This window comes from Hibiscus syriacus, unplaced genomic scaffold (assembly GCF_006381635.1).
Source record: "Hibiscus syriacus cultivar Baekdansim isolate YM2019G1 unplaced genomic scaffold, ASM638163v2 tig00112888_pilon, whole genome shotgun sequence".
Taxonomy (NCBI): domain Eukaryota; kingdom Viridiplantae; phylum Streptophyta; class Magnoliopsida; order Malvales; family Malvaceae; genus Hibiscus; species Hibiscus syriacus.
Window position 1 is genome coordinate 550,461 of NW_024063415.1, and position 23,265 is coordinate 573,725.

General features: G+C 33.2%; 1 pseudogene; it reads right to left on the reverse strand.

The window, feature by feature from the left end:
* The window catches only part of LOC120184384, a 31,115-nt pseudogene extending 17,576 nt beyond the window's left edge, over positions 1 to 13,539 (reverse strand).
* Between the last annotated feature and the right edge of the window lie 9,726 nt (positions 13,540 to 23,265).

The window sequence follows — 23,265 nt, forward strand, 5'->3', positions numbered from 1 at the left end:
GAATACTCCACACACTCTAAGAAGCTCTACACTCTTACACTCTCTTCCATACTCTTTCACAAGGTTCCACACATCTCCAAAATATTCCAGAGGATTCCACACTCTTTCACAAACTTATATAGAGTTTTACACTTCTCTAGAGTTCTCAAGAATGTTCTAGAAAATTCTACACTTCTCTATAAAGCTCTAGAATTTTCTAGAACCTCTCCAATTAAGGAGGGATCCAACAAATCTCCCCCTCTCGACTTAATTGGGAGGTAGTAGTAAGCCGACACCTTGACAATAATCTTTGAACTTCTTTGTCGGTATTACCTTAGTCATCATGTCTGGCCAATTTTCATTTGTGTGAACCTTGTCAAGATGTATTTTCTTTTCTTCGAGAACTTCTCGGATCCAATGATATCTAGTGTCTATGTGTTTTGTGCGGGAATGAAATATTGAATTCTTTTCCAGATAAATTACACTTTGATTATCGCACTTTAGGATATACATTTCTTGATCTATTCCCAGCTTCAGCAACAGATTTTTCATCCACAACATCTCTTTGCAAGCTTCAGTAGTTGCGATGTACTCTACCTCAGTAGTGAATAATGAAACGCACTTTTGCAGCTTTGATTACCATGAGACAACCCCCTGCAAAAGTAGTTAGATATCCCGATGTTGATTTTCTTGAATCAATATCACTAGCCAAGTCTGCATTTGTGTATCCTTCCAACACAGGTTTTCCTTTTCCAAAGCATAAACACCTTTTGGAAGTTCCACGTAGATATCAGGGGATCCGTTTGGCTGCAACCTAATGTTCATTTGGTTAACCAATAAGCACTCACGACTCCAACTACATAGGCGATATCTGGTCTTGTGCATATCATTGCATACATGAGACTGCCTACTATATATGAGTATGGAATTTTCTTCATTTCCTCTATTTTCTTCTCACTTGTGGGACTCTGCTTCGAACTCATCTTGAAGTGTTCAATAAATGGTATGTTAATCGGCTTTGATTTGTGCATGTTGAATCTTACCAACACCTTCTCAATGTATCTCTTTTGGGATAGCCATAACAATCTCTTTTATCTATCATGAGTTATTCACATCCCAAAGAATTGTTTAGCCGGTCTCAAATATTTCATGGAAAAACTCTTGCATAGTTATTTCTTTAACGTAACTATCTTCATGCGATATTTTCCAATAATTAACATATCGTCAACATAGAGCAGAAGTATGAGAGAGTCGATACTTGCTAACGTTTTTGTGAAGAAACAATGATCGATTTCCATCTTTTTAAAATCATGTTTTGTCATGAAAGATTCAAACTTTTTGTATCTTTTCCTTGGTGCTTACTTAAGCTTGTATATACTCTTAGTCAGACGGCTCACTAGATTTTTTTTTTTGGGAACTTTGAATCCCTCAGGGTGCTCTATGTAGATTTTTTCCTCTAGATCGCCATGTAGGAACGCCGTCTTAACATCGAGTTATTACATGTTATCCTATGTGACCATGATCTATGTGGATATATGAGAATAAGATATAAGTTATGTGAAAATGGTCTATGTGAATACATGCCTATGTGATAAGTTATGTGAAATGGTATAGAAGGTAAAGCCCATAAGTATGTGATATGAGAGTTGAGGGTATAATTAGTATGCAAAGAGTCGAGGGTTCTACGCAGTCCTTCAGGACAATTATATGTGGTCCTTCAGAACATTTCTATGCGGTACTTCGGGATAATACTATGTGGTCATTCGAGACATTTCTATGTGGCACTTCGGTGCAAATTTCTACGTGGCACTTCGGTGTAATTTATACGAGTTTTGGTGATAGCATTTGAGCACAACCTCAATGCACTCAAATACCTTAAGTTCTCAAGAATGTACATGGGCTATTAAAAGAAATAACATGAATAACCAATATATATTATTACATGTTCTTGTTTGTCAAAGTGTGTGATGTTACATGTTATTGTTTTATGAAATATATGATGTATTTTGTACATTATGAAAGTTTATGATTACATGTTTCAATGTTTCATTTATGCATGATATGCCTCACCACGTCAAAGACTTAGCTTGTGAGTGTTTCACACGTAGGATCAAAGAAGCCAGAGGAGCAAAGATAGGAAGTCAGGACAACATATCTCTACCAAGGATCAGATTAGAAGCGATTTAAACTGTAGGTTCTTTTGTTGTATTAAATATTGTTGCCATTTAATTAAATGTTTGATTGTAATTAATGTAAATTATTCAATTTTATTTTAATGTGAAAAACATTTCAACTATCTTTTAAAAGTAAATATTTTGAAAACTCAATGTGACACCTCGAATTCGTATCTGGGTCGGATACGAGTTGGGGGTGTTACAATTTTCTATTCCAGTTACTGTCTTAGTAGACCTAGTATTCAACCCTCTAAGTTTATATGTTCTAGTGGTTTAGATATATTGTAGATGCCCAGTCGAAATTTCGAGGGCAAAATTTCTTGTTAGGAGGAGAGAGTTATAATACCCTGAATTTCGGGTCAATAGTTCAGGTTAACATGAGACCCATAAGTTAAGCCCATTAGATCTTCTAAACTAGTTTAGACCAGTATTTGAGAGTATTGGGCTCAAGTTTGGCCTAAGAGTTAAGGGAAGTGGTGGTTTTAGATGGGTAATAAATGTGAGGGACCAAAAGTATAGTTTACCCATTTCTTAAATTAAAGGATAGAAACCCTTTAACCCAAGTGTTATTCATATGAAACCATACCCACCCAAAATATCTTCCTATTTCCTCTTCTTTTATCTCTTCCTTTCCTTCCCGAGAGAAAGCTTAAAAGTGAAAGCTTTAAGAGTTTCAAGTTTAGTTTAAATAAACAAAGGTAAGAACCTTGATTTTTATCCTTTAACCTTCAATTCAAGCCTTAAATCTTAGGTTTTGGTTAAGTGTTCAAAATGGGTTTTTAAAAGGTAAAAAGGAGTTAATAGATTTAAGCTTGTTTCTAGTAAAATTAACAAGTTTAGAGTTTTCTTAACTTAGTTTCAAGCCTTAGATAAGCTAGTAATTCTTTTCTTACCTTTGATTAGTCAAGGAGGTGGGAGGGAGAAAGTTCAAAGGAAAGGGGTAAGGAAAATGTACCTCCTAGTTGATTTAGAGTGGTTTAGAAACAGAAAAGAATAAGGTAACACACTCACGACTTCTTCATATCAATTGTGGGTTATTAGAAATGAGTTCTAGCTTGAGAGTTAATTATAAAGCTTAAAGATGTATTTTCATGGTAGATTTAATGTTTGATGTTTATAGCATGTTCAAGTGCCTTATTTATGACCCTTATGATCACATAAAACTTCAATAACAATTGGGAAACTTTAAGGTAGGAAATTTAGGGAGTTTAGGGGGCAATTTCATGCCCAAATAGGGCATTTTAAAGGGTCGGTATCGATATTGTTCATATGAAAAGCTTATCTCAAGAGTTTTTAAAGAGCAATATCGATACCCTTAAAGGAGTATTGACACTGAAGGTTCGATATCAAAACCGAAGAGCTCAGTATTGAAACCATAATTTCATAACACTATTTTGGTATCAGTATTTTAGAGAGTATCAATACACAGGGTCCAAGTAACAATACTTATGTGTATTTCAGCACTGGGTATCGATACCTTGGGTAGAGTATCGATACTGATGAGAAGGTATTGATACTATAAGGCCAATATCGATACCAAGGTTATGTTTTTAAGGAAGTGAGTTCAAGAGAGTTTTAAGAAGAGATGATGTTTTCCAAAAAAGCTTATAATTTCCCCAAATAAGACTACAAGTGAGAACAATAATGATGCTTTATTTAAATATAGAAATGAGATAGAGTAGGGTGAAATAAGACTAGCCTTATTTGAATGCCCGGGAAACGATCAGGACACCCGAGTTCCTTTAGAAAAACTAGCAGATCAAAAGTATAGGATCAGTGCAGATATCCTAAGGGAGTGCAAGACACTTTAAGCTGACTAACTAGGGCCAAGGCCCGACACTCGCAAGGGGTGGGTTAGTCGAGGGTGTTGACCGATGCAGAGATTTCGAGTAGTCATCCTCGATAAACTAGAGAGGTGTGTGGAGCTCCGAGATGTAAAACCATCAGTCGCACCATGATGTTTACCATAGAGTAGAGAGTGAATATACAAGTATACTCACTAATACATTAGACTTGATAGCTTGAGCCTTTCAGTGATCCACTTTTATTATGTTATAGTTGTTAGTGTGGCACTAAGCTACTCAGCTAAGCATTTGGAATTTGTTTCCTTACGTAGATTAGGTGGAGCATCTTAGTACGTCTCAAGTTTTTGAAAGGCATGTATATTTATAAACCCTGTTGTAAGGTTGAGTCGTTAGCTTATTTAAGAGTTGGTATGTATATGTTTTGAATGTAAATATTTATTTTAGGAACTCCCCCGATATAAAGTTTTCAATTATATTTATGGTTGATTTTATTTCGAAAAAGGTTAGTAAAATGGTCGTTTTAAATTAAGAGTAATTAGAAAAATTTTGGTTAGCTACTCTAGTGGTTTCGTGTGGCACTCAGATGGGTCGACTGTGTGTCGAACCAGTCTAGGGTATTACAGGATTGCCATTTTTATGGGTTAATAGTCAAACTTAACAATCCGTCACTGCCTGACCCATTTTGAGTAACAGAATGAAATGTTAGGAACCAAGATGGAACGAAATAAACATATAACACTAAACTTGAACGAAAGACATACGTTGGGCACCTTTTGTATATTTAATCCTTTATAAATCAATAAAAGTTCTCTTTAAGATTCTCTTGGGAGAGAATTATTTCTTTATTCAAGATTTTTATCTTATTCTTGCTTCGAAAAGCTAAAATCTAGTAGTGTTGTGACATATTAAGGCATTTTTCCCACCATTTAAGTTGTCAAGGTAAAACATCTTTAGAATATTAATAGTTCATATATCTTGACTTAAAGCCTCGTCCAAGTTGCTAAGACGAAATATCTTTAAAGGATTAGATGTTCCATCCAAGACACTTTCTTAATAAGAGGTGTGTCAGCTTTAATCTAATCTTTTTTTTTTTTGGTTAAAAAATAAATTGTCTTCTTTATTTCTCCATCAAAAATGGATAAAACAAACAACTAAAATAAAAGGTGATATTGAAGATTTTAAAAGATTTGGAATTATGATAACAAGTGAAGAGACAGAGATTGAGTAAACTAATTTATTATTAAGAGAAAAATGAATTATTTTATATGAATAAAAAATTATATAAAAAATAACAAGATAGAGAATATCCCTTTCACTATATAAAAAGAAGAGTGAAGAGATTTTAACTAGTTTAGCTTTATTCACTTTAAATTGAATATTAAGATAAATAAAAATTAATTGACACTAATTTTTTAAATGGATATTAACTTAAAATGAATTTGATTAAAATAGTAGAAATATAATCTTTATTAATTTAAAAAAGTGGTTTCTAATTTTTTAACTTGAAAATATTTCAAGTTTTGTTTTTTTCCTTTTTTTTATATATATTTCAAGTATTCATTTTTATTTGTTTTAAACATAATATGTATCTCCATATATTTATATAAAAGTAAGTTTTGAAAAATCCTTTTGTGTTCATCCTATAGCGGTAGTTTTCATCGGATTTTCATTGCATAACAAATTTTAACAATTTTAAAGAATTAATGACTTTAATCGAAAACGATTTCAAGTATTTATTTTTTATTAATTATAATTATTTTATACATGACAAATTTTAACTTTGTATCTTCTTTTTTTTTAATGCAAATAGAAATGTTAGTTTCCTAGAAAGGAAATATCTAAAATTACAATGATTTATAATTATAAGCGTAAAGTAAACACAAAATTAAGATAGGGTTAGAATTCATGTAAAACTCTTTTAATTTTACATCTTTATAGAATCGTTGGATTTGTAGAAATCAAAAGCTAAAATTAACTCTTTTTTCTCACAGTGAATTTATTATTTTTTACTGTTAATCTCAACTTTTAGTTTCTTTCATCCAATGATCCAAAAAATGTGTAAAACTAAAAGAGTTCTACATAGTTAAATTGGATTTTGTCCCATTAAGATATATTCTTATAACCATTGACAAGAAATTAGCCAAATGAGATCATACAAGAAATTTTTTTAAAACACATCCAAAAGACTTGAACAAAAGATAAATACGAATAGATCTGACTCTTACGGCATAAGAACCACAACAAGAGATCAAACTTTTTAATCACTTAATAAAAACACAATTACAAGTAGCATAACACACCATGGCAGCAGCTGCATTATAACCATCAAAACAGTAAGTTAACATTGCTTCACCATTTATCAGTAATACCTAACCATTAAACATTTTAAAGCTACAAGGCTCTTAAACTGATAAATTTATACTCTGAACTAGAAAAGGCTTTAATATTTAAGTTTGATTAACATGTAAATGGTCTGAGTTCATTTTTCTTTCCCATGCAGATTTTACATGGACTAATCAGTCTGCTCTTATTGATTTTCTTTGTTGAGTAATTTTCAATCCAAGTTTCTTTATAAATACAATAAATTTCTTGAGCCTACCAATTAAGATGCAGAAAAGCACTGGAGCTTGGAGGGAAGATAAGTACTTAGCATCAGCCTTGTTGATTCCATTGAAAAGGTAGCTGAAGGGAGGCATTTCTATATACTTTCCAGAACCAGGGGCTACTTTTAGCTCACCATCTTGCCAAACTACTCTTCCTCCAACTATTGTTACTTCAACCTTTCCCTGGGAAACCATATCAAAATCATTCAACAAGGATGACATGGTTCAGAGCACACACACATTAATGTGTGCGTCTACACATTTAAGTACACAGAGGATATGCATATTTAATGATCAGAAAGTTATATGTATGATGGAAATTGAAGACACGGAGATAGCAAAGTTTAACAGGAACTGAAAGCTTACAGATAGGACCACTTATATTGCTTAGAAAACTTAATGAGTTGTTTAAGTTTATTAACTTATTAACCTTAGTTTAAGTCCCCTATTTTTCATATTTTCAATCCCAGGTCTTGTGAAAATTATAGTTACTGGAATTCTATTTTTAAGCTGTAAAATTATTTCAATTAATGAAGAAAACCTAAAAGAGTTTATTCAGCAATCAAACTTTCTTTAGGATTATATTATACGCCCTTACGATTGGGGTTAGGTATTACTCCTATACGTTCTTTCCTAACTTTTCTTTTTGTATAAATCACTCCATAACCATTACAAATGGGAAATAGGTCATTGATAATTCACTTTCAACCATGGGAAACTCAACTATCAAAGCACTGGCATAACACATAATGACCTTCAAAATTAGCATTCAATGGGTACTGTTCACGCCCCAAGGAGCAGCTTATGTCTTTTATCCATAAAATCTGAATATCTCCATCTCCAGATTTTATGTAATAATACCAAAAGAAAAAAATTACTGTCATGCATTTTTCTTCTCTACATCTTAATCTCCTGGTTTATAGTTCATGACTTCATCTAATAGAACCCGTTCTAGTTGCCCTACATCATAAGAACACGTAATGCAATTTTATGAACTTCGAATGAGAGTATCTAATTTAATCTAAACCTGAAAATAGCATGAATTACTATTTTATTTTTAAATTGCAATCTACAGAACACGAGGCATAGCAAATATTGAAAGAATTGACTTTTCTTGGAACTTTAAAAACCATATGCACAAAAGACTGAACACAAGAAGGACATGAAGCATAAATTAATCCACAACCCATAAATTAACCATTTTTGTCTTCAAAGTGTAAGAATAAATCCCATTGAACTAGCCTAAACAAGGCGCTTATTTTCCAAAGAATCATGAGTTACTAGCCTCAGCAAATGAAACAAATAAAAGGATTGAGATTATCTTTCCTTTCCTACCGTCATAGACATTTGTGTCCGTCCTAGAGTGGTGTGTGCTGGTACTTATTTCAAAGCTAGAGTTGGGATTAAATATAATAATATCTGCATCTGATCCGACAAGAATTGCTCCTTTTCTTGGCTAGATATTGAAGATCCTGGCACTGAAAAATCTCGGCTATTAAAATTGGTTTTATATGCTTTTATGCAGGCAAGGACCAAGGTTTTCTTCTTTCCTTATGTGTAAAGAACAAGTTATTGAAAGTAGCAACACATATCATTTCAAATGCAGTGAGTTTCAAAGCAGACAAAGGTTACAATAAACAAAAATGACCCAATGAAATCATACCATTCAGTGCTTGTAATCTGCACAAAATCAGTGAGAAATTTGGCCAGGTATCTGAAAAATGCAGTCATATAGAGAAAACAAATCATTTATATAATATGAATCTAAATCCAGCTGCTATTGCTGCTACCGATGATGTTGTTTTAATAAGGTAGAAGTCTACTAAAGCTTACTACCATAGTATCCTCAATCCCCGATTTCCCAAAGCCAAAGGTACCACAAGATATGATGGTTTAAATAACATCAATGCAAGAATGGAAATTAAAAAATGCCAAGGAACATTTAACATTACCATTGACATTTGACACCATTGGGAATTTTCCGGAAATCATCAATGCCAAAAGTTTTTGTGTAGAATTAAAAGTACAATGATCAGTTCCTACCAACTGCATTTAGCGAAAGAAAAACATTCAGAAAATCTATTCCACCATTTTTAATAGCAGTTCTTATGTCTCTTTAAATAGGAAAAGATAATTTAAATGTCATCTTGCAGAACTTATAGTTGCTCAATAAATACTACAGCTCATATGAGCAAGCTTCGCAAACCTTCTAGTGTCCCTAAGTTCTGGTGCTTATTTTTTAACTGAATAAATCAACGATGAAATAAAACCTGCAAAACACCAGTTGAAAGGGCAGCTTGCAGAGCCTTGTCATGTCCTGCTTCCCTGATAGGAGGACTCCTGACATACCTGAAATGTGTAATGAAGTTATATCTCAATATACATGTATGATTGATACAATGTGATTAAAGAGAAAATGATGAGGGAAGATTCTTACTTTGCTGCAGTGACGAAGTCGGGGATCCCAAAGCCCAGAATTATTGAGGACTAATCCAGAAACCACTGGCTCTCCAACAACTTTCTGCCCTGTAAGACACCAAGTTATAAACCATTTCAGTCCAGAAATGTACCTCCCATAAGAGCTATTACACATCTATGTCACCAGAAAAATATGATCCTGAGGTGTAAACAGCGATGGTCCTATTTACTTCCCAAAAGTGGCCACCTCAATGATTGAAACTTGAGAGAAAATTCATACAATGAGAACCATTCTTCTTTACAAGATTTTCTACAGCAAGCAAACTTGGAGTGACTTTAATAAATTTCAATCAGAAGATATAGGCCATAATACAGTTTGATGCTCATCTAGATAAGATTATCCAGACAAGTTACAATATCAACACAAAGTGATTCCAAACATTTAAGGGGATATACCTGTGTTGAAATAAATGGTCAGTTTTTTAACTGGAGCTTCTGCAGGAAGGAAATATTAAATAGCAGTGAAACAACTCAATCCATTTTTTACTAAATAATTTGCTAAACCCAGAGAAGACAGAGATTTCCAGAAGAACATCTAGCAACATCCCTTACCATGGATACAACTATTCCGTTCTTTCAATGACTAGCATATGCAGTGTTGATACACAGTTAAAGCCTATCATATAAAGGTTATGATCTCCTATGACCATCCTAAATTATTAAATGTTACTATATATCGCAATAAATATTTTTTGGGTGTCAACATGTCATTCTCAATGAAATAATGTGTTGCAGTATAGCATGTCAACTAAATAAAAGAAAATGACAGCTTTCAACAGATAAAACTTTTCAAATTTGTACTGGGGAAAACTCCTCCCACGTTGACGTCTCCTAAATACCTCTATTTGAGTATGATAAGGATAATTAGGACTTTAATTTCTCTTAGTAGTTTAATTATTTGTAATGTATCTTTGTTTTATGATTAGGCTTTATTTTCTTAGGAGATAAGTTTTAGGAGATAAAATAATAAAAGTTGGAAGAAGAGAAACCTAGTAGGACTGTAATCCACAACCTATTTGAACAGGTTGTTTTCTCTTTCCAGTAAGAATTTTCGATCAGGAAAATTTCTTTTCCCTTCCCTCCATTTCTCACAACCTATTCCTAAAAGAAAACAAATCAAATTAAACTGAAATTAAAAACTAATCAATAAACCCAATCATTAGTTAAATAACCCAAATTAAAGGTCTTTCCTAATATAGATTTGACCCGTAACAATAATGCATGCATGAACCCTACTACTATGCAATTGCCAACATGCATCAAAAGTTCATGTACAGGAGAAACAAATTGCTAATATTGATAATACAGAGAGATGTATTCATAAAAAATGAAAATAAATTAAGATATTGAAGAACTTCAAAACCTGGTTTTTTAGCTTTAGCTATTTCTTCCATGGCATCAATCAAGGATTTAAATAACGTTCGCGGTCGCGTTTATCGCGGTTGCGGACATAACGGATACCATCGCGGTTACTGTAGATGCCGCAAGCATAATAATTATAATTATAATGAGTCATTTTTAATGATTTTTAGAATGTTTTTTAAGCGAAAATGACATATATATAATATAGTTTAATCAAATATAAAGTTTTAAATGTGTGATGACATTGTGAATACATTATTATTTAAAAGAAATAAGATGTATAATATAATTAAATAATATAAAGTAAATCATTTAATTACCTATTTACTCGGATTTATTTGATTCCAAGCTCTTTGTGCTTGTGGAGTACCGAATATCTCGTGTTTACTTCGAAATAATAACTGCATAAACAAAAGTTTACATTATAAAGTAAGGATTAAATTATAAATTCTAAAAGATAATTATAACAAATTAACATGTTCCTTAAAAATATATTTTAGAATTTATTTTAAAAATAAAAAAGGGAGGAAATGGGAGTGGACGGCACAAACTATTAACTTTTGTTTTTTGAGTTAAAACTCAAACATAACATGTTAAAAGAAAAATCCAAAGCTCTTCTCTCTAATTCTCTCCATAGTCTAATTCTCTCCAAGTCCAAATCTCCTCATTCTCAACCTTCCTGTGAATTCTCTCCAAGTCCAAATCTCCCTATTCTCAACCTTTCATTTTCACAGAATTTCATCGACCGTCCACTGTCACTATGCGACAAAAAACACGGTCGTCCAAATTTTTTTCCAGTTGCTTTTTGGGTGAAAATTCTAGATGCTTTGTGGGCGAGAATTCCAACTCTTTTAAGCTTTTTTTTTTTGTAGTAAAGGTTGAAAAACTGTAATAGCACCCCGTTATCGGGCTATTTATTGTTACCCGTTAAATTGCGAGCTCGACGAACCGCTATCCATGTGAATCCGCTGTCCACCATTAAATTCTTCAATATCGATTTCGGACTACGGCGCGATCACGAAATAATGGCCACTATTGCATTTGCGTCCCACTATTTGAAACCCTGGCATCAATGCTCATCGCATGGACAACATATAGAGGCGTATTCACAAACTTCTCCAAATGAATTGCCCGTGCAGTTGCCTCACCTTCTAGCTGCATGGAATTGGAAACTCAAGTGGAAGCCAAATCATGACTAGAAAATATGGTTGACTACACCCCAAAAAAATGTAAAGGAAAAAAAACATGAAGACAGAAATATATCTATTGGGTAATAGTTTTGCTGACTATAAACACAGTTTGATGCAATCTACTAAAATAGTGAACACTAAGAAACTTCCACAGTATCAGTTGATCTTTGCATCAGTGATTAAGGTAGAGGGAAAAAAGCAACTTTCCCTGCTTGTAATTAGAAATTATATTGAGATTCAGAAAAAATAGCAATATAACTGACAAAAAAATAACAAAAAAAGAGACACTGACTTATAGAAAGAGGATAATCAATCACAAAGAACAAACAAACAAAAAGTGTAAAGGTGAAATTATTTGTAACATAGAATACAAAACCTTGTTTGAAAATTTACCACTGGAGGCCTGGAAAGGGCATGTCCTTCTGAACCCGTAATACCAAGATCAATCATTCTGCTTTGTCCTTCAAATACAGCACCTCCATTTTCAGCATGGACCATGGGCAGGGCACCAAGAGACTTACACCTCTTGAATCCTTGTAGTAGAAGCTCATCACTTATCATAAGAGACCCCTTGAATGCCATGAAAAACTTGAAAGAGTTAATACCTATAAATTTATGAAATTCCATGAGTTTCACTCAAGTATATAATTCAAATTAGGTAATAAATACAGATTATGAAGTCTGGAATGTCAAAGAAGTTTGCATCACAGGTAGTACAACGAATCATCTCAAAGATGAAGAAGCTTTCCTTTCTCTTTAACCATAATTTCCATTTCCCTAGAAACTGATTCATCCCATTTTGTGATTGCCATATGGAAGCCATAATTCATACAAGACTTCTTTGCTTTCTTTTTATAGGCTTCAAAACCTGCTACCAAGCTACCGTTAACAGGTATGACAAAGTCAATATGCATTGTTGTTCCACCTGCTAACGCTGAAGCCTGACCGCTAAAGAAGTCATCAATTGTCTCGGTACCCATAAACCCCATAGCTAGGTGCGTGTGAGGATCAATTCCTCCTGTCAATGTTTAGAGAGCTAGTAAACTGGTGAAACAAATAAGCCATATTTAGCTACTAGGTTTCAGGAAAATGGAAATAATTTGACAATGTTATTTAATGAGCTGATTATTTGGGATGTTACTTGCTTAATATTAAAGATTTTATTTATCGGACAGATTATTATTTCTTTAGGTTTACTTAATTTGTATATATATCTTGTTACTTTTGAGTTAATACACCCTTGCATTTAGACTCTAAAAAACTCGATGAAATGTAACAACTTAATGGCATAAAATGTAGGACATACTTAGTTACTCTTTTCAATTAATCCACTTAAAGATTTTAAGAGCATGATTCTAGCTAATTGCCCTGATATTCAAAGTTAAAATTCCAAAATCTATCATATACTCATAGATGAGAAAACAACCTGGCATGACATATTTTCCGGTGGCATCAAGCAAGGTGACATCTTCATCAACCTGCTAATACAGTTGAGCATGTTTATAGAATCATGTAACACAAATACTAAATTAAAATCATAATATCGAATATCAAGACCAAGCAACACCTTAAACTAAAGTAAGAACATATCTACACTGCTGCAAAGATAAAACCTAGTTTTTCACATATTTATACCATGAAAAAGAAGGGTTTGATATCACGAAATTCCAAGTGGTTTGAGAATCCTATATAAGATGTTACAACTTAAAACAACAAAAATCACAACGACTGGATTTGTCCCTTGGAAATATTTCAAAAGAAGAGGTCCAATTTATAACTAACGAACAAAGCTTGGCTTTGGGTATTTCAGATATTGGTAACACCTTACCTTGATATTAGGCCCGACGGCTAAAATAATGCCATCTTCGACATAAACATCAGCTACTTCCTGATTGTGAGCATTCACTAATGTTCCTCCCTTAATCAACAGCTTTGACGACGACGACATGTATGAAAACCCACACGTTAACTCATGATATCCAACCCCAACATCTCAAAACTGCAAACAGTGTTAGTGTTAATGAATGTAAATGAATATAGTTGTGTGTTGTGCATGGGACATGAGCGCACGTACAGTTGAGAGCTGATGTGCATAATGGTCGCTCATGTAATTGAGGGTTGATACACTGCAGCTAAGCAGTTGGAGACGTTTCAGTTTGTTGAAGTTAGTTACAACATTAGTTACAACTGTAATCCTAACTATAATTGCTCTCCTTGAGATTTGTGTAATCACTCACTTGAAGATAATGAAATTCAGAAGTTTCTTCCTTTTAGTTTTGTTCTTGCTTTTAGTTTTGTTATTTGTTGTTGTAACTTTACATGGTATCAGTCGCCAAAAACGGTCCTGCGCTTCTTGGTTTTTTCTTGTTATTTCTCGCTTTAGTGATTGCTTCTTGAGGATTCTTGAAGGTTCTTTATGAAGGTTCTTTGGAAAATGGTGGATCTACAACAAGCTGGTGTTCAGTCTCTGGTGAATACCATAGTAAATTCATCGTATGGTTCTTCGGTTCAGTCTAGTGTACAGCACATACCGAAACAGGATGTTATAAAACTTACTGAGTTAACCTATCTTCTTTAGAAGCAACAAGTGACTCTTATAATTGATGGTTATGGTTTGTTGGCTTATATCTCGGGTGATAATCATGTTCCATCTCAGTTTATTACAAATGAGTCAGGTCAGCTTGAGGAAAATCCAATCTTTACTGTGCATAGGAAACAAGACAAGTTGCTTGCTTCATGGTTGTTGACAACGGTTAGCATGAAGGTTTTGCCACATTTTACGGGGCTCACATCATCTCGTACAATCTGGAATGCGGCATCAAGATTGTTTGGAGTACGTTCTAGTGCCAAAATTTCTTCTCTACGACACAGTTTGCACTCTTAGAGGAAATCTGGCTTGACTGTGAGTGATTATCTAGCCAAAATCAAGACAATCTGTGATTTGTTGAATGCTGCTGGTTGTGTTGTGCCTGAGCAAGAACAAGTAAGTGTGATTCTTACTGGGTTATCAATGGAGTTTGAGTATATAATTGCTATAACATCTCGTGAGATAGTTTCACTGGATATTCTCATTGAAATGCTCCTGGATTGTAAGGCAAGGCAGAAAGTTTTTTTAAGTGATGGTATTTCTGCGAATATGGTTGTTCGTTCAAGAGATGAGAATGGGTTGAAGGATCAGAATGCCACTGAAACAGATTAACTGAAAAACAGTTTTATCCCGTGAGAGATCAATAGGGAGGCTATCTTGGTCGAGGGCGAGGAAGGTTTAATAACTCGAATCGACCACAGTGCCAGTTATGTGAAAAGTTTGGGCACATTGTTCAGTGGTGTTATCGTTGTTTTGACCGAGATTTCACTAGAGTTGCTAGTGAAGATCAGCCTGCTGAGCAATGGAAGAAGCCAGTTGAGCAAGTTGTTCCTGTGAATGGGCATGCGTATAATCAAACAATGAGTTCTCATGTTTTCAATCCCTATCCATCCAGTTATATACATGTTATGCCTTATGCATCGACTCATCAAGGATTGCCCTATTCCTCGAATCAAGTAATGTACATGTTTCATGGGGAGTGTGTAGCTTATCCTGCACCAACATAAGGACAATAATCATTTGGCCAAACTGCACTTACAACCTTTGTATCCACTGTGCCTAGTATGGCAGGAGTTCATAATGCATCAAAACATTCCAATGCATTGTAGTATCCAGATACAAGTGCCACTCATTATGTTTCAAATGACCTTGTACCATTCAATTCAGGTATGGTATACAAAGGTAACAACACACTTTTAATGGGAAATGGTGAAGAGATTAAGATTGGCCATGTTGGCCAAGGTTTTCTGCCTTCTAGTCTTAAACCTCTGGTGTTACAAAACATGCTACATGCTCCACATATTAAGAAGAAATTATTGTCAGTATCTCAATTCACTCGTGATAACAATGTGTTTATTGAGTTTCATCCTTTTGAATGCCTTGTAAAGGATGCACAGACTCAGATCGTTCTATTGAAAGGGAAGCACACACATGAAGGGTTGTACCAGCTGCTACCATATGAAGAGAAGAAGTCAAGTTGTATGGTGAACAATGTGTCAAAGGATTCGAGTGATTTGGAACTGTGGCATAGGCGTTTAGGGAACTCTTGTGTAAAAATTGTAAAAGATGTTATGAAGACGTGTAATGTTTCTTCTAGTGAAAAAAAATTGAATAATGTTTGTTCTGTATGTTTGCAAGGAAAGACTCATAAGCTGCCTTTTTTTTAATTCGTTGACTGAATATAAAAAAAAATTCAACTGGTTGTATCAGATGTGTAGGGGCCTGCACCTGTGGTTTCAACTGAAGGCTACTTGTATTATGTTTCATTTATTAATGTTTTTAGCATACACACCTGGGTGTATCTAATAAGAAAGAAGTATGAAGTCAGCCAATGCTTTCTTAATCTCATTAAAATAGATGAGGTTAAGTTTGGGAAGAAAATCAAGGCTCAGCAGAGCGATAGAGGAGGTGAACCAAGCTCTAAAGAATTGGTTTTTTACTAATGGTGTTCAACATCGAGTTTCCTGTCCCAGCATATCAGAGCAAAATGGGAAGGCTGAGCATTAACATCGACACATTGTTGAAATGGGACTAGCCATGTTGGCTCAAGCATCACTACCAACAAAGTTCTGGAGTCATGCCTTTACTATGGTAGTGTACATCATTAACAGGCTACCAACCGAGACTATATCAAGTAAAATTCCATTTGAGGTTCTCTATCAAAAAGCTCCTGACTACTCGGGTATGAGAGTATTCGAGTGTGCTTTCTTTCCTTTTTTTAGTCCATTTAATCAACATAAATTGGATTTTTGATCCAGACAGTGTGTGTTTCTTGGGCTTAGTACCTCACATCATGGGTATAAATGTTTAGATAGTGATGATAAAATTTTTGTGTCTCGTTATGTGAGGTTTGATGAGCAAGTTTTTCCTTTTGTTAAGAACCAACATATGTGCAGTTGCCATAGAGAAGAGACTGTCACGACTGGACAGTTGCCTGTAGTTTGCATCACAGCAAACTCTTCAAGGAACGTTGAAGGTGTCAGAAGTGCTGGCCAAGCTGATGAATTACATCACATGGTGAATACAAATAATGAAAGTAGTAGGGGCAACTCAGATGAAGTTCATGAAGAGAGTCATGATGGCAGCAGCATTCGAATAGAAGATACGAGTGATAGTAGATTACCTGAAGATGAGAAATAAGATAATTTGGGTAACGAGTCACCAAATTTGGCCCTAACTGAGGTGGTTTCTTCACAAGGAGTGTCAACTACTAAAGGTGAGTCAACGTCTCCTGGTGCAGTAGAAACATGCGTTGAAGTTCAACACAATGAGGAGAATGATGTACCACTTGCAGGTTCTAATGTACATCCTATGATGACCAGGAGAAAGCATGGAATTTGGAAACCAAAACTTTACAATGTTGTAAGTTCAGATCGAGAGCCAAAGAATATCACAGAGGCCTTGATGAGTCCTCATTGGAAAAAAGCTGCACAAGCCGAGTTTGATGCTATGGTAAGGAATGACACGTGGACTTTAGTTCCTCTTCCTAGAGATAGGAAGGCAATAAATTGTAATTGGATATTTTGAATAAAGCGAAATGATAATGGTTCAATATCAAGGTATAAAGCACGTTTAGTGGAAAAAGGTTTCCTTCAGAAACTAGGAATTAATTTTGATGAAGTCTTCAGCCCGGTGGTCAAGCTTGCAACGATTAGGGTAATTATTTCCTTGGCATTGTCACGAAGGTGGAAGATGAGACAAATTGATGTTAATAATGCCTTTTTGAACGGGTTGCTCACTGAAGAGGTGTATATGACTCAACAACCAGGGTATGAGCAAGGCAATGGTGAGCTGGTATGTAAGCTACACAAGGCGATTTATGGGCTAAAACGAGCACCGAGGGCCTGGTTTAAACGACTGAATGCATACCTAGAATCTGAAGGTTTTTGCCTAGCTAAGTCGGATGCTTCACTTTATGTTTGAAAGAACTTAGATAGTTTGGTGTACTTGTTGGTGTACTTTGATAACATTATCTTAACAGGGGATAAAGAAGTGGTTGTTCAACGGGTTATAGACAAATTGAATACTCAGATTTCATTGAAGGATCTTGGACCTTTAAGTTTTTTCTTAGGAGTGGAAGTTGGTTATGAAGGTGGCAATGTTGCTTTGAGTCAACAGAAGTATGTTCAAGATCTTTTACAGAAGCATGAATTTGGTGAAGTGAAAAGCCTTCCCACCCCCATGGTCACTAACGTCAAGTTGTCAGCCAAGGAATGAACTCCACTTGAAGATGTTGCACGATACAGGAGCATAGTAGGTTCCCTACAATACATTATGATTACTCGATCTGATGTGGCGTTTGTTGTAAATAGAGTGTGTCAATTCATGTAAGCCCCACTAGATGTTCACTTTCAGGCAACCAAGAGAATTCTTCGTTACGTACAAGGTACTGTTGACTTTGGGATACGATTTACATCCTCCTCGAGAATGGCTTTGATTGGTTTTGCAGATACAAATTGGGGGTTGGATGTTGATGATAGGCGATCGACCTCTGGGTTCTGCATATATTTTTGTGGGAATTTGGCCTCGTGGAGCTCTCGAAAGCAACAAGTTGTTGCACGGTCAACTGTTGAGGCTGAGTACAGAAGTGTGGCTTGTGCAGCTGTTGAAATGGTGTGGCTTCGATTGCTGTTGGGGGAGCTACATGTAGTTTCTCATGACAAGGCAACGTTATGGTGTGATAATACGAGTGCAGTCGTAGTATGTGCTAATCTCGTACTTCATTCCAAGTTTAAACATGTTGAGTTAGACTTTTTTTGCTTCGAGAAATAGTGGTTATGGGGCAGCTACAAGTGTATGAAGTTCCTACAGTCGAGCAGGTTACTGATGTGCTGACCAAGCCTTTGTCAGCACCTTTATTTTTCAAACATAGACAACGGTTGCTGGTGGTGCAACTTAAAAGCAAATCAATTGAGTTTTGAAGGAGGTTTTGAAGTTGAAGGTTGCAAGGGGAATATTAGTGTTCATGAACATTCGTTCAGTTTGAGTTTGAAGGAGGTTTTGAAGTTGAAAGTTGCAAGGGGAATGTTAGTGTTGATATGCAGGTGAGTTGTTGAAGCTGAAGGTGCAAGGGGAATGTTAGTGTTAATGAATGTAGTTGCGTGCTGTGCATGGAGCTGTGCATGGGACATGAGCACACGTACAGTTGAGAGCTGCTATGCATGATGGTCGCGCATGCAGCTGAGGGTTGATATGCTGCAACTAAGCTGTTGGAGAAGTTTTAGTTTGTTTAAGTTAGTTACAGCATTAGTTACAGTTGTAATCCTAACTATAAATGCTCTCCTTGAGACTTGTGTAATCACTCACTTGAAGATAATGAAATTCAGAAGTTTTTTCCTTTAAGTTTTGTTCTTGCTTTTACAGTTTTGTTATTTGTTGTTGTAACTTTACAAACAGTTCAATAAAATGCACATTCACTTTAATCGGTTTTGACTAACTGTAGACTTATTTTTTGGTTAAAAACTAAAACTAAAGTAGACAGGGTTAAGGGTAAAGTCTATCCTCGAACTTTAATCTGAATCAAATTTTCTTTATTTTTCCCAATATAATTCCAAACTCGTTTATCAAATTCTTTCATTCAAGAATTACATAACAATAATTTCACAGAAAACAAAAACGCTTTGAGTTGTATACCATATCAGATTCTTGAATTAGATCCATTTCAGACAGAAATTGGATCAAATGATGAAAACATTTTGAAACACCTGATTCGATTGCAAGAGAGGAAGAGAGCCGTAGAGAACAAGAAAAGAGATGTACAGGGATATGCCATGAATATGAAATCTCTGCCTGAGCTTAGGCCAAGTTAACTTCAGCGTGGAAATTGGAGATGGATCAATCAAGGAACACACAGACACACACACACACATATATATATATAATATATATATATAACATCGGCTCGCTTGACTTTGACCAGTTTTTCCAAATCCATGAGGATTTGTACTGTATTTTCGTATGGGCTCAAACTTTATGTTAAGGTCCAATGATAGCTTTTTTAAGGGTTGATTTAATATTTTTAAATACATCTTAAATGTTTTTAGAGATAAACATTATAACCTATACTAATAAAAAATTAGAAAAAACTTAATTTTCTCTTATTGGTGTGTTGTTCATATCTTTTTTTATCTCTTTTCTTTTTCGTATTTATTGATCGGTGGTGACACCAATTTTAATATTAATTGCTAATCGCCGGTATTCTTTATTGTCTTTTACTTCTCTATATCATATTTTATTTTCTTTTTCCTTTTTCTTCAACAAGTCTGCCTTTATGACACGTTTTCATCTGTCTTTTGACATTTTTTGGTTCTTTGGCCATTTTTTTCATTTATCTTTTTTTCTAAATGTTTATTTGACATCACTACGATTGATCAATATGACGTTTATCTGATATCTTGTTGATATTCCATGCTTTGGACTCTCAGATTGGATTTGAATACATGATTTGCGTTTATGGATAGTTTTTCACGTCGTTCAAGTCTCACCTGATGTTTGTCGATGGTCTTTCAATAACTTGATCATCTTTTGTGGTTCGTTTGCTGATGCGATCAGATCTGTTTATATCTATTTTTTTCTCGATATTCTTGGTTAGATTTAATCTTTCCTTGTATGGTCTTTATGTGATCTTAAGTAGTTGGTTTTGTTTCAATGATTAGGAAATTTTCTTAATTATGTACTTAATTTACTAATTGTGATTGAAAATCTTTATTGTAATTTGAGATATTTCTTATTTTGAACAAAATTAGTTACCTCTATAAAAATAATATTATAACATGAATCAAAAACTACTTCAATGGTTAAAAGAATAATTGTTATCTTTTAAGCATTCATTTCAAATAAATTGAAATTCTTTTAAACATGTATTATATTATAAGCACTCTTATATTAATAAAAAATGATATTATAAAATAAAATATATATTTAAATAATATTTATATTTATTATTTTAATGATATATAAAATATTCGCAAACGAAAGTTAAACCCTTGCTAGCATTTCAATTGGTCTTTCTCCATTTATAATGGTAGAAAAGGAAAACCAATGAAAATCTTTATATTGTATAAGGTTTAGTACATTATCTCAGATAATAATAATAATTGAATATTAAAATTAAAATTACCAGTAAAATATTAAATAGAATTTTTTAAAAGATTAATATTTAAGTGTATCATCATATATAATTTTATGTATTAAAAATGAACTATATGATAATATATTTTTATAAAAAAAACTAAAAATTAAATTAATTAAAATTTATTTTTAATATTATATCATTATCTTATTTATTATTATATATAAATATATACTATTAAGTATTAATAAATTAAAAATTTTAAAACTTATATACTGTCAACGCATCGAAACTTAGGCTTAGTTTGTTTTCACTGTGCAACCTCTTCAAACCTCTTATATCTGCACCGCGCAGACATTAGGCTTCACAAACCGTTTGTTTTTTAGAAGATAAAAGCTCTTCTAACGTCTGCGCGAGCTCTTCTTGGTGCATACATGGTTTTTTGTCTTCAAAAGTCTTCAAACCTCTTCAAGAATAATTATAAAATATGGTTATTTATTAAAATAATTTTAAATAATTTAATAAGGTTATTTATTTTAAAATAATTTATTTTAAAATAATTTATTATAAAATAATCTATTTTAAAATAAATTATTATAAAATATGGATTGATTTATTTTTAAAATAATTTATTTTAAATAATTTATTAGTATGGATTGATTTATTTTAAATAATTTATTAGTATGGATTGATTTATTTTAAAATATGGATTGATTTATTTTAAATAATTTATTAGTATGAATTGATTTATTTTAAAATATGGATTGATTTATTATTGTAGTTGTATGGATTGATTTATTTTAAATAATTTATTAGTATGGATTGATTTATTTTAAAATAATTTATTTTAAATAATTTATTAGTATGGATTGATTTATTGTAGTTGTATGGATTGATTTATTTTAAATAATTTATTAGTATGGATTGATTTATTTTAAAATATTGATTGATTTATTTTAAATAATTTATTAGTATGGATTGATTTATTATTGTAGTTGTATGAATTGATTTATTTTAAATAATTTATTAGTATGGATTGATTTATTTTAAATAATTTATTAGTATGGATTGATTTATTTTAAATAATTTATTAATATGGATTGATTTATTTTAAAATATGGATTGATTTATTACTGTAGTTGTATAGATTGATTTATTTTAAATAATTTATTAGTATGGATTGATTTATTTTGAAATATGGATTGATTTATTATTGTAGTTGTATGAATTGATTTATTTTAAATAATTTATTAGTATGGATTTATTTTAAAAATATGGATTGATTTATTTTAAATAATTTATTAGTATGGATTCATTTTAAAAATATGGATTGATTTATTTTAAATAATTTATTATTGTAGTTGTATGGATTATTTAAATTTCAGTATTGTAAAACTAAAATTATTTAAATCTCAGTATTGCAAAACTCTTTTAAGTTTAAAAAAGCAGTTTATTTATATTTCAGTTCATTTTAGCAGTCTGCAGACGTTAAAAAACAAACAGTCTTCTTCTTGCAGACTGCAAACTTTTGGTCCACCTCTTCTGCTACAGATGCCTGCAGATGTGGTCCGCATACTGCAGACCTTTTACCTCTGCAAAAACAAACACCACCTTACTCTCTTAACATCTATTTAAATTAGTAAAACTAAGAACATTTTTACACTCAAATTAATATAAAAAGGAGTTAATGCACAATTTGACCCTAAACATAACTGGAGGTACTTAAACTCCTTAGGCTTAATAAAAAAATAAGTTTTTAAACTATACCTCAAATTGACTTTTGGTGCCCAAAGAATTGTTTGCTAAAAATAGGTGTATAACGTTTCCAACGTTACACTTTTAGGTGTCTAGACCGTAACGGCCATTAAATTTGATCGTTATCTGACATGTGTCACATATATAAAATGTCAAAAAATATTTATAAAATAATATAATTAAAAAACCCCTAAAATTCCACCGCTGGTCGACCACCGTCAATCTGTGGACATCACAATTGACACCATCAAAACTATCTTGCCACCGCGACCAAAAATCAATCCCCACCTGTAACACCCTAATTCAATTTGACTCGAAGATCCATGGATTACAATGTTACACAGGACTACCAAAGTAGTGACCCAAAAAAATTCTTTAAAACTGAATTTAAAATTACATGTAAATCCATCCATAATAAACAAGACAAAACATAACGATAATCTGAGTTTAGAAAATATGGGGAGCTGCTAGAGTATAAACAAAATAATAAAATATTGAGTACAAATCAAAGTTACGACTGAATACACATAAGGGTCCATAATAATACATGCCCTCTAAGAATGACTCGAGATGTACTCTGATAGGTTTTTCTAGCCTTAACTGCTACACTGGAATGTTTGGTGATGATAACTCCCCACGAACTGGCCTAAGAACCTGCGCACAGAAACACATTTCGAATGTTGAGATTACAAGCTTAGTACCTCACTAATAACTATACTATACTACATGCAGTCACTAAATGAGTTAGCTAGTGGCACAGG